This window comes from Cyrtonyx montezumae, unplaced genomic scaffold (genome assembly GCF_038088225.1).
Source record: "Cyrtonyx montezumae isolate F1298 unplaced genomic scaffold, pur_monq_1.0 scaffold_19, whole genome shotgun sequence".
Lineage (NCBI taxonomy): Eukaryota > Metazoa > Chordata > Aves > Galliformes > Odontophoridae > Cyrtonyx > Cyrtonyx montezumae.
The window spans coordinates 5,703,676-5,717,716 of NW_027071925.1; positions in this window are offsets into that span (position 1 = coordinate 5,703,676).

Consider the following 14,041-nt stretch of genomic DNA (forward strand, 5'->3'; position numbering starts at 1 on the left):
AAAAGGACCAATATATTTCCATTTGGCCTTGTGGATATAATCCTTTTCTCTCAACATGGTTGTGGGATTAAATATTTAATGCAAATTCTGCATGGCATCTACTTTTCAGGCTTGCATCTTACAGCTCTGTGGAATCATAGGCTTTAAACACAAGCAACCTTCCTCACTGCTCCCAGGAGCACTGTGGAACAAGCAGGGCTTGAAGCCCTTACATGGAACACAGACCGAGTAGCAGTAAGCATGCATCTGTTTGCCTACTTGCAAATTTTTCCTCCTTCTTTTTCCTTTTTCCTCTCTTTCTCACCACTGCACTTTGCAAGGCAGTGATGTCTTGAAAATACCCCTTCAAAAGCAAACAATCTTCATAAATACGATTATTACAGGTAATGATGATTTTCCTCTGCATTTTCACATAGCATGCAAGCTAAGTAGGAGACTACTAGCAGGAAATATATTCTATTTTATATTTTGTTAATTTATTAATTAAACATTAAAAAACCCAAACAGCAATACCAGTTCTGTGCGCTTTACACATCCCATACCCACTTCACTTTAGCAATTTAACCCCAAGGTGTAATATCTGCGAGACAGAATGAGGTTTAAGAAAAGACAACTTGCAAAAGCCATTTTCATTCCATACACTCCAAACAGGTGTGGTTTTTACTTTTTATTTACTGATAACCTTTAACAGATGTTAACATTTAATTCTAGTTCTTCTGCATTATGATAGTGCCTGAAGATTGTCTGGAACTGCCTTAAGGAATGTGACTCATCGGAGCTTCGTTCTTTCTGCCCCAGACTTGGCAGAAGGGCTGTCAGTGCGAGCTCTCTGCACTTCAGGGACACAGGCTGCACGCAGGCCTTGTACATGCTGTCCTGTGTTTATGTTAGAAAAAGTAAAGTTGGGAAAGTATGTGTTGCACTGGCATAGAAAATAGATTTTGGCTCCTGTGGTGTTCATTCAGCCTTGCACACAGAGGTGGCGAAGTCCAACAAGGAGCAAGCTACATATGCATTTTATTCTAGTGGCTAATAGCTGAGTATTGACAGTGGTTTGGGCAATTGGTCTTGCTTTATGTAAAGGCAAGTTTCAAAACCTAAACACTGCATCCACTTTTGTTACAGATACAGTTTTAGCTGTAATGAGCTATTTTCTTAATGACTGTCTAGAGGAAAAAATGCCTGAAATGATGGATTGGACATCTCTCCTAATTGTTCGTTTAAAAAGCCATTCATCTCTACTGGATCTCATGGTGAATTACTACTGGCAGACCAGAATTCAGAGCCATTAGGAAAATGCAGGACTTGGGCAGGAAAAGCTCGGATGGGAAGAGATATCAGGAGTGAAGGAATACACTTAAAATATATATAATTTTTCTTTTTCACTAGAGGAAGTAGTGTGTTTTATCATTATGGAAAGGGTCATCCAAGACCACAGTGCTCTCAGATCCTCTAAGGAATGAAGTTGACAGAGTCACACCCTGCTTGTAAGGCTGCCGGAATTACTCTCAGCAAATTAATCCGTGCAAATTCATTTATCTGCCTCAAGCTGTAGGCAAAAATGCCAAGATGACTGGGTTTGGGGTGATTTATTTTTTGCATGGGTGGGAATTTACAGTGTGAAATTCACTTTTTTTCCCTTTAAATTTGCCTTGCTGTATTTCAAACCCTACAAAATACTGTGAACTTTAAAGGCTGTCACTGTTGTGTCTATAATTTATTATTTTTCCCTTTCAGCTTTTCTTTTTCTCTCCTTGCTTTTAAACAGGTCCCACTTCATTTATTTGATTTTTATATCTGATATTTGAAGAAGCTGTTTTCTATGCTTTTTTTCCAGTGCTTTTTATGGGTTTTTATCAAATGGCACTTCTTCATACGTGCTACCACATCATTAAATCCTCTGGCACGGGTTTGGTGAGAGCACCATTAGCTATGCTGCTCCATGAAGCACACATTTGAGATTTTTCTCCACCCAGCCCTTAAGAATGCTGCCTAATTTAAAGAAGTCTACAAGGATAAACAGGTTTCCTATTATAACATTAGTCCAGAAATCATTTCACTGACCTTATAACATATAATTCCCCCCATCTCCTTCTGTGGACAGAAAGTATTTCAGCTTTACGCCTGAGCAACCTTTAGGCACCTTCCAGGATATTTGGGAATATTCTGAATTCAAGCTTCTTTTTTCTGGCTTCTCTGGTGCAAAGAGGAATGGATTTATATTTAGTCTGTGTTTCTGCGCCTATTTTATAAACACAGGAGTTCTAAGACAAAATAATAATAGTGTGAAAATGGACCAACCGCAGTGACGGCAAATATATGGATCACATTTTAGTTTATAATTACACGGAAAATGTTTTGCAGGAGTGGTGGTCCATAATGTAAGACTCACTTTTAATTATCCAGGACACTCATACTTTACTCCCAAAATTAGATAACAGAGATAGAAAGGAGGATAAGAATTTCAGTGATCACAAAATCATTGGCCAGACATCCTAAATGACATTTTAAATTAATTTAACTACGACTACATAGCCATAGCTTTCCTATGCCAGTGTAGTACTTTTTGATTTTAAGCTTTTATATTTCCAGAGCACATTTCTACTCTTAAATATGTGCAGGTTATTTGCCTGACTCTGCTACATTTCTAACTGCGTTAGCAAGTACTTCTTACTATTTTTAAAACTGAAGTTATATTCTTAGATATCAGATGAGGGTAATGAACATAAGAAACAATAATATTTTCTTTTCCATGCCGACTAAATAATAAATACTTCGGATTTCTTCCTTTGACTGTTCATTTGACTTTCCAGTCGGAAGCTTCACCACTGCATTAGTAAAAAAACACTATAGGAAGGACTAGATGTTAAATTACATTTTCAGCTATCTTGACATGCCGTATTTGGCACAGCTTTCTCAGTGAACAAGCTGGTCTATATATTTCTGAGGAATTAAAACCATATGGCAACACCTTAAGAAAAAGCCTTTCTCTGGAAGCATCCTTGGAGTTTTCAAAATGTATATGAATTAAATGTAGTTGTATGTACTTATAAAAGATCTGTTAGGAATAGATCTAGGCTCCAGGGATGAAAATGCCAATGCACTGCTCCAAGTCAAAACATAGTGATTGTGTTCCTATTAATAGCCTCTTTGTCTCTAAATTGAATAATGTACTTATTTTTAACTAAGTTTAATGACTATTAAACCAGTGCATTGATTAGAAGATGAGAACTTTCCTTTGCCAAGCCAGATAACTGCCGTGAGAACCTTATCACTTAAGTAGATTCCAATCCTCACTGTCATTGGAATTACTTCCACACATGCCAACACATGCATTTGTCCCTTCTTGCAAGATACATGGTTGTCGTGTTCATCAAGGACTGTGCAATATTAACATTTGGAGGGTCTCTAAATTCTCAAGGCAAAGAGAAGGATCTGGATCACAGTGTCTTTTCTTCCTCATGCTTTTGAGCTGGAAAAAGGTGCCTCTTTAGCTGAATTATAAGTTTTGACAAGAAGAGAAAACTCCTCCAACTCCTACCCAGCTGAACATGTGGTCAAATATATGACTTAAGCGGAAAGCGTTTGATTAGATGAATATAGGTATATAAAACCATTCAATTTGGTATAGATATTTTGATATAGGAAACATATTTTCAATTTTGTATTTCATGTCAGTGAGGAAACATGTAAAAACTTTTCAGCAACATAATACCCTAAAAATGAAAGCCCTCAATTTTCCCCCTCCTTCTTTCCTATATACTTCTTGTATATTTGCACACTTGGCTATGATGACAATTAGTTCTGTGCTACGGGACTGGATTGATTTCACTTTCTGGGTCTCGTCCAGCTAAAACGTTACAGGTTCAAATACAGAAGCCTCTGGTTAATGAACTCCAGAAAGTGTAAAATACTGAGGCCCTGCAGTTACACGATCACCCTTCCGAACAGAAGCACTAATATCTAACAAGGCGAGCTACTGTTCTACCCTCTAGAAGAAGCTCATAAAAAGTAGCTTTAATTTGTCTGGGAAAAATAGACTTTAAAAAAGTGGTATAAGTTCCCTGGTGGAAAAACATGCTTCTATTATGAAGCCTTCCCACCAAATGTCTTGGAAATTAGGCAAAGTTAACATGTCCAGTTGGAGCTGTGCCAGGAAGTGAACAGTGGATGTTCTCTTGTAAAAATCTTGAAAGCTGCAAGTAGCCCATAAACAGTTTGCAGAGTGAGTCAAAACGGTCCATTTTATGTTCCCTACTGGACATACAGATTATTTGTACGTGGATTCGAAGTAACAATGTGATGTCATCAAATGATTTAAGGTCAGAAGCATAGCAAGAGTCAATATACAGTGGTGGATGGAAACATCCTATTCTTACTGAAGTATTTTGGAGGAAGCAGCAGCACTGGGGTTTGTCTTGGCCCTTTGGAGCTAGTACAGGAAAACCTCAGCAGCTCTATTCCTGGAATTGTAAGGTGGGAAGTTTACTGTAACCATCAGTCTAAGGAGGGCTTTCAGGAATATTAGTGAGGTTTGTATTCAGTTCTGAATTAAAGAGAGATTTCCCATTATACCTTGGGGCCAAATAAACTATGGGTGCTCAGCCTTATCTCCAGAATTAACACCAAAGTTTGCAGATAAGATACAAAGCACAAATGGTTTTGAATCTGGTATTCTAGTTCACAGATTTGCTGCAGAAACAGTACACACCTGAAAAGGTTTCTCTGGAAGATCAAACTTCCTCCAAAGTAAGGGGAGCCAGGATGTCCCTCAACCTTTGACTTACAGCCAGAGGCCCTTTTCTTGCACTCTGAAATGTGAGATTTGATCTCTCCTTTCACAATATGATTTTAATTTATAAAGTGGTTTGGAGCCTGTGGCAGAAAAATAACAGAAGTTTGAAATGTTATGCAGCACTGATACACATATTTTCCAAACCTTCAGAACCAGATTAGCCAGGAGGAGTCATTCCATTTGCCCTTGAAAGGCAGAATACAGCAGAGAAGAGTTCAAATGAGGTTCCTGCAAACAGGTAATTATGCAAATTTTTGTTCAGGTACTATAACTGCCAAAGAGCAGCAAAAGCTCATTCATCAGCAGTTACCTGCAAGCAGTCTGACCAATTGTTGAACCTGACGTTTCCCTGAATGAGACCTTTTTGTTTTCCCTGAAACTAAGGAAAGAATGCCTCCTCCTTAACTTCTGGAACTAACGTTTGACAGTGCCTCTGTAGTCATTTCTATTATTTATCTCATGCCATCTTCTTTCCATTACTGTCATTACTATGATAAGAAAACATACACATCCTTCGGATGAGGGGTATATTGTGCTTATCATTCTGTGCTTATCATTCTGAAACTGTTCTAACTCAATTACTTGAGTTACTGAAAAAGTCAGTGATACAGAATATATTTCTAATTAAGGATGAATTTTGGAATCTGAACTGGTTTCTGCACTACACGTTCTAGTCTCAGTAGGAGTATTAAAAGCCTCCTAAGAAAAGGTCTAGCTGACAAGAGTGGACAAATGGAAAATACAGTTAATTGATATAATTAGCATAAATGGAGAGTATGATTAATTGATATATTATCCTAATTAAATAACAAAACCAAAGACCCACAGATGGAATACAGAGCTAACTTAAGTATCTCTCCAGGGCATTGCATTCAGTCCCAGCTGGATCTCCTTTACAGATGCATTCCTACATGGTTTGTGGGAGTGGGTAGGATGACCATGACTTTTACAGACAAACACAGACAGAGCAAAATGACATAGGATTACCAACGTCAGCTGGAGATAAATGGCAGAATATAGCAGATTTCTACTGTCTGAGTCCCAACTCGTAGGTCTTTCCTTATTTTGAGTTGCACTGTTCATTTTGTTTCAGAAAAAGTCTGAAATCACTTCAGAGCTTGCTTTTGGGCAAAAAATATGGGAAGTCTTCAGACATTTATTGAGAAATTGTTGAGAAACTTCAACAGCTTACAATTTGCCATTAAAAAAATTACATTTATCATATCCTGAGACTTACTCATTTTGACAACAACTCCTGAACCAGTTCTACTTATTTCTATTTGCAAGCAGTGTGCTCATTTGTCTTTCATTTTGGCAGTAGGTTAGCAGCAGATTCAATGGAGCAAGTCACTATTTAATCACCTTTCTGTATTTCATGGCAGCTGCCAGTTATAAGGTGGGAGAGAGGTACGGATAGGCAAGAACCATATGGTGTTCTCTACAAGTAGATAATTTAGGAATGACATTTATTTGTATAAAAAATAGTACCTTCTCCTACCTACCTGTTAGGCATGGCCCTTTCATGAATCTTGCCCACAGTTGCAAGAAAAGCAAATTGGAATAAAATGAGATGCCAAGAACAGCACTTGCTGGTTGGGAACATTACTGTTTTATTATAGGAAAATGCCTGTATCACACTCATAAAGAAACTATTAAAAATGTAGGTAGGCTTTCTACCTCCTTCCGCATACCCACACCTATGCACAAAACCTTCCTTTCTTCTGAGCCCCAATTTCAGCCAATTTCTCTGTGTGGGTTGTGTTTAACCGAGCATCAGATAAGTCACAGACAAAAAGGGTGCAAGCAGGAGGCATCGTTCTGTTGTCATTATGATCCCATGAAGTGTTGCTACTAAAAGAACAGTTAGAGATGCAGTGAGGAGTTCACAGGCATAGACACACAGGAGAGGAAGTTCCTGCAAACCCAAATACACAAATCAACATGTGTAGACTTGTATCATTTGTTCTTGCCCTGCAATGAACAGAACAGTTCTGACAGATTTAATCAGATGCACAATAGAATGCTGCTGAGAAAGAGAAATTCAAGAGGAGAACTAACAAACTGTCCTCTTCAGCCTTTCGGTTGAGCTGTGTGGAGCTGGAGTTGAGCAGAAGCCACTAAATAAAGCAAGGAATTTAAATGTTGTTTTCTTGCAAGTTGGCTGAAACCAAATATACTTGATAACAGGGCTAAGTCCTTGTGGGAGCTGAGCCGAGTCTTTCACACATTTCCTCAGGTAGAAAACCGCTGTGCAACATTTCAAAGCAGCGTCCCTCCCATTTTTCTTAAAAGAGCTCTTTAGTGACTCCCTAGGTTGTGGTTTCTGAGTCCCACATGCTGGACACGCTGCTGGTTCTGTATAGGACATGGTGTATAGGAGTCTCTTAGGAACATGCTTCCCCTCGTTTACAGCCCCATACCCCCACCCTGTGGCATTACCTGGCCTGGAAAGCCAACAAACATCTTGCTACAGCCAGGCCCCCAGCCTGCCTCTGTGGGTGCTCCCAGCTCAGAATAAAAGGAGCTGAATGGGTAGCAGGGACTACGCAGAAGAAGGAAGGCACTATTCAAATTTGCTTTAGAGTAGCCTTGAAGACAGCAAAACACAGACCTGTCCTCACCATGCACAGCAAAAATTGAAACTGTATTCACTGTATCAAGAAAGATCATCTGGATTTCCACCGAATTGGACAGAGGAATTTAACAACCGGAATTCAGACCAAGGCTGAAAGATCTTCTAACTCTAATGCTATCTAGGCTATTTCATTTCAGTACAACATTTTCATTTCCAATTAGAACATATTAACTAGAACACAGCCCAAATCACTCTGCGTATAGCTTTCCTATGGCAGCCCCTCACAGAAGGCCAGCACAGCTGTTCTTGAGAGCCAGTACTTCAGTAGTGTATCATGGGTTCCCCACATCCAGGCTCTCAATTTTTGTTATGCCATTGTAAATCCGGAGAAACTCCAGTGATTTTACTGAACTTGGGCTAGTGGGTAGCCAAGGAAAATACAATGAGTTGTCAGAGAAGTTATATCACATCTGCACTACTGTAACTGAAAGCATAATTTGTGCTATTTTTTAATAATACGGTGTCTTAGCTCATTAGGGATGAAGTCCTGCAAACACTTACACAAGTCACTTTCTTCATGTGAGTAGATCCTGTGCTATTTCTGTGAAGATAATGTGCCAGATGTTGGGACTTCAGCAGAAGCCACCCTGACTTACACCAGCTCATACAGAAAAACAGCAGCTGCATTGGGTCCTTCTGATAATGTCCTCAGTAGATGATAAAAATAAGAGCTAAGTAGCCTTTAAACAGGTTTCTGGCAAACACTACAAATCTGTAGAGCATAAAATCATGAGACTTAGGGGTGGAGATGATAAAAGATTTTAAAATAGAATTGGCTTTGAGTGACACAGTCCGATGAGAGATGAAACTTTTGGCTCCTTTTGATCTACTTGGCATTGAAATCATGTAAAAGTTTGGAAGGAAGTCACAATTTGGAAAGAAATCCTTCATGCTCAGATAATCTTCTTGCTAGCAGGATCTGATCCCTCAATCCTCCTTCCTGTGAACCAGCAATAAAGATAACTCCCATCACAGCCACTGCTGTTTGTACAGCAGAGCAGAGCAGTCCTCCCAGCCAGCTGTGTCTCCCCATAGTGACACTCATCACCACATTCATATTTCAGAAGAACAGAAGTAGTTAGAACCAGCCTGAACAGTGTGATGTTAGCTCCAGAAACACAGGGAACACAGGAGAAACTAAAAGGATAAACAGAAAAGTGAGATCCTGGTCCCACTGAATTCAGTGGCAACATTCACCATCTTCTGAACTGTAATGATTTTGCCCCAGATTATGCTCCAGAGACAAAGATTTCCATGGTGGAATAGTATGACTGAGTTTAGTAAAGCATTGCATTCAGCTCCTTCTATTTAAACTATTTCTGCTACATAGGAACGAACAACGGAGTTTCTTGGGCGTTTGCTTTCAGTGAAAAGCTATTCCAATGTACTTTTAAAATATATGTTCCAGAGAAAACATAAGGAAATTAAGTTTGGGTACAGCTACACAGTCATTTCCCCCCCTCCCCCAGCCCAGATTCACACAGAGACATAAACTAACATCTTGATATTTCATTTTGAAGGCTCCTTTCTTCAGCTTTTTAGAGACAAATTTTACCTTGCATGTAGCTGTAAACTAAAAAGTACCAAAATCAATGCATTGTGGACCTTTATGAAGGGAAGACAGCATACATCATTGGTTACAAATTGATTTCTGAAAGCAGAAGGGCCAACAAAGTGCATTTCTTATTTGTCCCATCTACTTGCGTGGAGTTTCCTACAGGTCAGAAGGCACACGAGCTAAGGTCAACCCCTACAGTGTATAATTTGCAACACAGTGCCTTCATTTCAGAGCTTCTCTGCCACAAGGCACAAATATGTTTTCCTTGGACAGAGGAACTGCATGAAATAAATTATTCTGCAGCCAGCCTGACAGAGCTGGGCATGGGGTACAGAGAACTGGACAATTTCCCAGTGGCCTCTTGCCTAGAATTTGTTCTGGATGCATGAAGTCGAGTAGGATTTGCAGAAGACAGATGTGGATAGCACATATTAATTCCCAATTCTTAATATCACAAAAGGACAATGTGTTGCTTCAGCAAATCTCACTTATCAGAGCTCAGTGTGATTTCTGCCATAGCTGGGAAACTCAATGTGCTCACGTCTTAGCATTTTTGAGGTACTTGCTCTCAAACTTTGGGTCTTATCATGTATTTCATGGTTGTACAGAAAGACTTCTGGTTGAAGAGTGTTATTATCAAAGCCATGCATACAGAGATCTTCAAAATTAGGTGACAGTGTTAATCTCATAGCAGTAACGCTTATCTGATAAAAGGGAAAATAAAGGCATGTAATACTCCTTTGGCTATGAAATACATACTTCAAAATGAAGTAAAAGAATATCCCCTCACCTTTTGCTTTTAGACATTGAAAAAGTCTATATATATATTTATACACACACATACTATTTGGGCATTTAATGTTCATCAAATGTGGCAACCAATGTGAAAAAAGTCCTGAAAGAATATTGATGCAATTCCACTGAATCCACACCAGCAGTTTTTGAATTTGCAAAACAAAATCCATTAGTCCTACTGATAAATACAGGTATATTTAAGTCTTAAGGACAACATTTCCACTGCCTCTTGAAAGCATCTCTTGTCCATCCAGAACCAGGCTGAGGCTCTGAGCTGCTACAACAGGAGATAACAGCCAGGATAGCCTTGGCTAAGTATTATTCATGCTCCCTAAGGAATCTGGAAGACAAAATATTAACAGCTGCCCCACATGTCTAGGTAGCTGCAGAAGAACTCAGCTCAAAACATCTCCCCCTGCATACATGTGTTTGAGTGGCTGCCAGAAGAAGATTAAAAATCCAAAGAAATCAAGAACCATACAGCAGCCACAGGCATGGCACTTGGTGCCAATTCCTGAAAAGAGTAAGATATTGAAGGCATCCCTGGGCAGCCCCACGCGATGGAGTATCAGCAAGATTTAGAACAAGGGAGAAATCATGCAAATTTAAATACAGTAAATTTGTTTGAAGCTATGTATTTGGTGAGAAAAGGCACAATTGCAAGAAAACCATGGTGGTTAGCTGAGTTATTGGAGAATCTGTTGATTAAGAAAGAAACTTTCATTTTGAAAGTGAAGAAGTGTCTGGGATCCCTCTCTTTCTCTAAGATATTTTGCTGATTGAAAAGGAAAATGTTATCATATGGGAAAAATCACTTCCAGAAGTTGTTCCTTCATGGGGTCATACAGTAGCTGCTTGGGAGGACAAAGGTGGCTTTTTCATGCACTGAAATTCTGAATGCATTGTTCACTGAGATTTTTTTCCACCCAAATAGCGAACACTTTAAAACAGACACATCCCCCTCTGTATGTAACAAAGTCTGAAATGCACTCCTTTCAGTCTTTGAGTTTGCAAAGCCAAGAACTAATACAGCAAAAGTCTACCAAATGCAATAAGTCCTGCATTATTAAAAGCAAGAGGGGGAGAAATATGGTGCTAGTAACTGTTTGAGTGTGTTTTCATAAGGTCTGAGTGTTATTTCATCTCGAACATCCATTCAAATAATTGGGATGTCAAAGCACAGCAAATATCTCCTGCCGCTTGCTGGACATACCTGGTACATTATTGAACAGTTAAGTGGATAATGGTGTGAAATAAGCCTACAAAAACCAACACACTTCATAGTTAATACTTTTTCAGGGTCCAGTTAAGTTACTATGACACATCTGTCATAACTCTTACTGGGTGCTTCATAACGTGTCTGATCTTATATCCTCAGAGCTGTAATGTATCTCTTGAACTGCAGTAGACCTATGGAAACTGAATATCCACAGGTCAAGGGCAATATATTTAATAGTGTCAATAGAGTATACAGTTACGAGGGTAGGGTCTAATAATGCCCGGTCTCATCTAAAGGATCTTCTTTTCCACCTGCACAGTGGCTTAGCAGCTTTGCAATTAATTTTCCAGGAGGAGGTCAGCACAAAGATGGGATTCTGGCTGCTATGGCACAGTGCTCTCTGCCTGATAAAACCCCTGATTTCTGCATGCATCAATCCCACAAGGAACTCTCTGAAATCTCCCAGACAAGGAAAGGAGAGCATCACAGCATCCTGGGGAGCTGGTGAATGCTTTCATGGACTGGACAGTACACTGAGGTAAGAATTTCCAGTCTGAAAGACAGTCCTACCATAACATTTCAGCTAAAAACGCTCAAACCTGAATGTGAGAAAATAGCACCATCATCTCATTTTCCATAGTCTAAAAAAGCTGAAAAACATGATGTGTTGTGATGCTGCTGGGAGGGCACTGTGTGTCCCACTTGCCAGGTCAGCCTTAGGGACGTAAAGCCTGCAGCAAAAGCTCCTGGAGCCCTGCCCCTTCCTCACACAGTGGCAGGCACTGATTGCACGCAGTGCTGGCCTCCTGCAGGCAATTACTCAGCTCCAGTCCTTTTAATAACACAGCATCTCTACTGCAGCTGAGAGAAAATGCTGGTGAAGCCTTCAACTTTCCTCCCAAGGTGCCAAAGGGAGAAACTGTTGCCTTGGCACAATGGGCAAAACAGACTATTTGTTAAGGTTACCCACTGCAAAGTTTGACTCTAATTACAATTCACTATATCCCAACTCAATAATCCATAACATTTGTTTTTTATTACTTCACTGAGATAAAGAGCACAATGCTAAAGATCTGTACTGTAGATGAAAACAAATTTACATTATTAAATCTTACAACAAACTAATGGAGGATCTAAAAACATTGAAGAAATAGCCAAGCAGCACTGCTACAACAACTCTTACTTCCCTTCTAGCATTTCAGTAGAGAATTTCTTTTCAGGACAGCATGTCACAGCCCACAGGGGCTTAGGTGAAAGCTTTCTGAAGGCGGGAGCAGCCCATACAGCTATAGCACAATGATCCCTCCCATCCTTTCTACTGTCCTTTCTCAGTAAGGTTCTTTTTTTTTAAGAAAAGTACTGAAAGAGATCAAACTTTTGCCCATGAACTAAAGCTGCATTTGGTACTACTGCTACGCCTGAGAAGGACGACCCATCCCTAAGCAAAACAGCCTTTTTAATTCATTTTTGAAAGTGATATCTTTGCATCTTTGAGCCTCTCCACATTCTCCAACCACGCAGCAAGAGCAGTCTGAGTGACAGCAGCTCTGGCACTGCTGGGCCTCAGACACCTACAGCCATGGGATTCCCACTCAGTACTGTGCAAAGTGTGAAAATTGGAAGTCTTCACTTTCATCAGCAAACCACAGGGCCAGGCTGGCTTTACTGTTTTTTATCCACATAGAAGGAAAAGAATCTAATGTATCAGCCAGCTACTGAAATTGTTCCTGGGTTACAAGCAATGGAGGTTGAGTCTTGAAAGAAGTTGGATTCCTCTACACTTTCAGAAAGGGGGGGGGGGTGGGTTGTACTTTACAGGTATTTGTGATTAATTCCTACAGTTCTAAGTGAAAGTATCTCAGGGAGCCTAAGCTCTGCTTCATGTTAAATGCTGACTACGGAGTTCTGGCAGAGCTCAGCAGGGAGATGGGAGCCATTCCCATGAAACTAACTCAGATCCAGATTCGGACTGCAGAGAAACCCGAGGGTGTCCAGACTCAGAATACTTCTTCAAACCCAAACCATTCTCCCTGGCTGGGACTAAGGCACAAAGAACCACTCCAGTTTGCAGGACACAAAGAAAGTTGAGTCGAAATCTGAGTTCTCTATATCTATTGGTGTTCCCTTTTGACAGAGATGTTTAATGTTACTCAATTTTTCAGGGTGCACTTAAAAAGCAGAGCAGACATCTGATCACTCAACTATGGGGGTAGTTTTCTGACACTCAGCACTTCTCTGCACAGAAGGTAGCATGGTTAGTTTGCTAGGGCAGTATGGTTATGTTGTGGTTGGACTTGATCTTGAAGTTCTTTTCCAACCTGAGTAACACTATGACTCCATGAAGCAGGTAGCTCCAAGAGCCTCCCACAGAGGTGTGTGGGTTGTAAGCTTAACATACAGCACACATTTTGCAGCTGAAAGGGTTAATGACAGGGATTCCCACCTAGAGGCTCCTCTTTAAAAATGAGATGAAACAGAATGGACTGAAATCAAACCAAATCCCCCATCCTTCTGATGGAACAGTGCTAAAAGGTTAACTTCCAAAACAGTATTGCTCTCGGGCCGATCCTGTGGTGGCTCTGTGGTTTCCGTCTATATAAATTTGATAATATTTTACAAATGCAGTATATGAAATATATTCTTAACATGTGTTTAATACATTTACAATCTATTAAAATGAAAAACAGAATATGCTTCAAATACTGCTTGGGTATTTGCTTAATGCAGTATGTCTGGAACATGTTAAACATTATTTTAGAGGTAATTGAAACATTTCACACACATTCACCCTGCGCACCATACGTGTGTACTGCATGCACTTTAGGGGGCAGTTCTTGCCCCAAGTGCACAGCCTGAGCATCCTGGCTGTGGACTGAGAGGTTCTGTCAGAGATTCTGGCATTTCCCTTCCTGCAGGGGTGCCCTGGTGCCCACAGCACTCCCAAGGAAGCGTAATTCCTCTCTTCCTTTATCCCACTGGCACAAGGCCAAGGGTCCTCATAGCTTTGGGCTCTCTGCATCTCTCAGCTTCTTCTTCTAC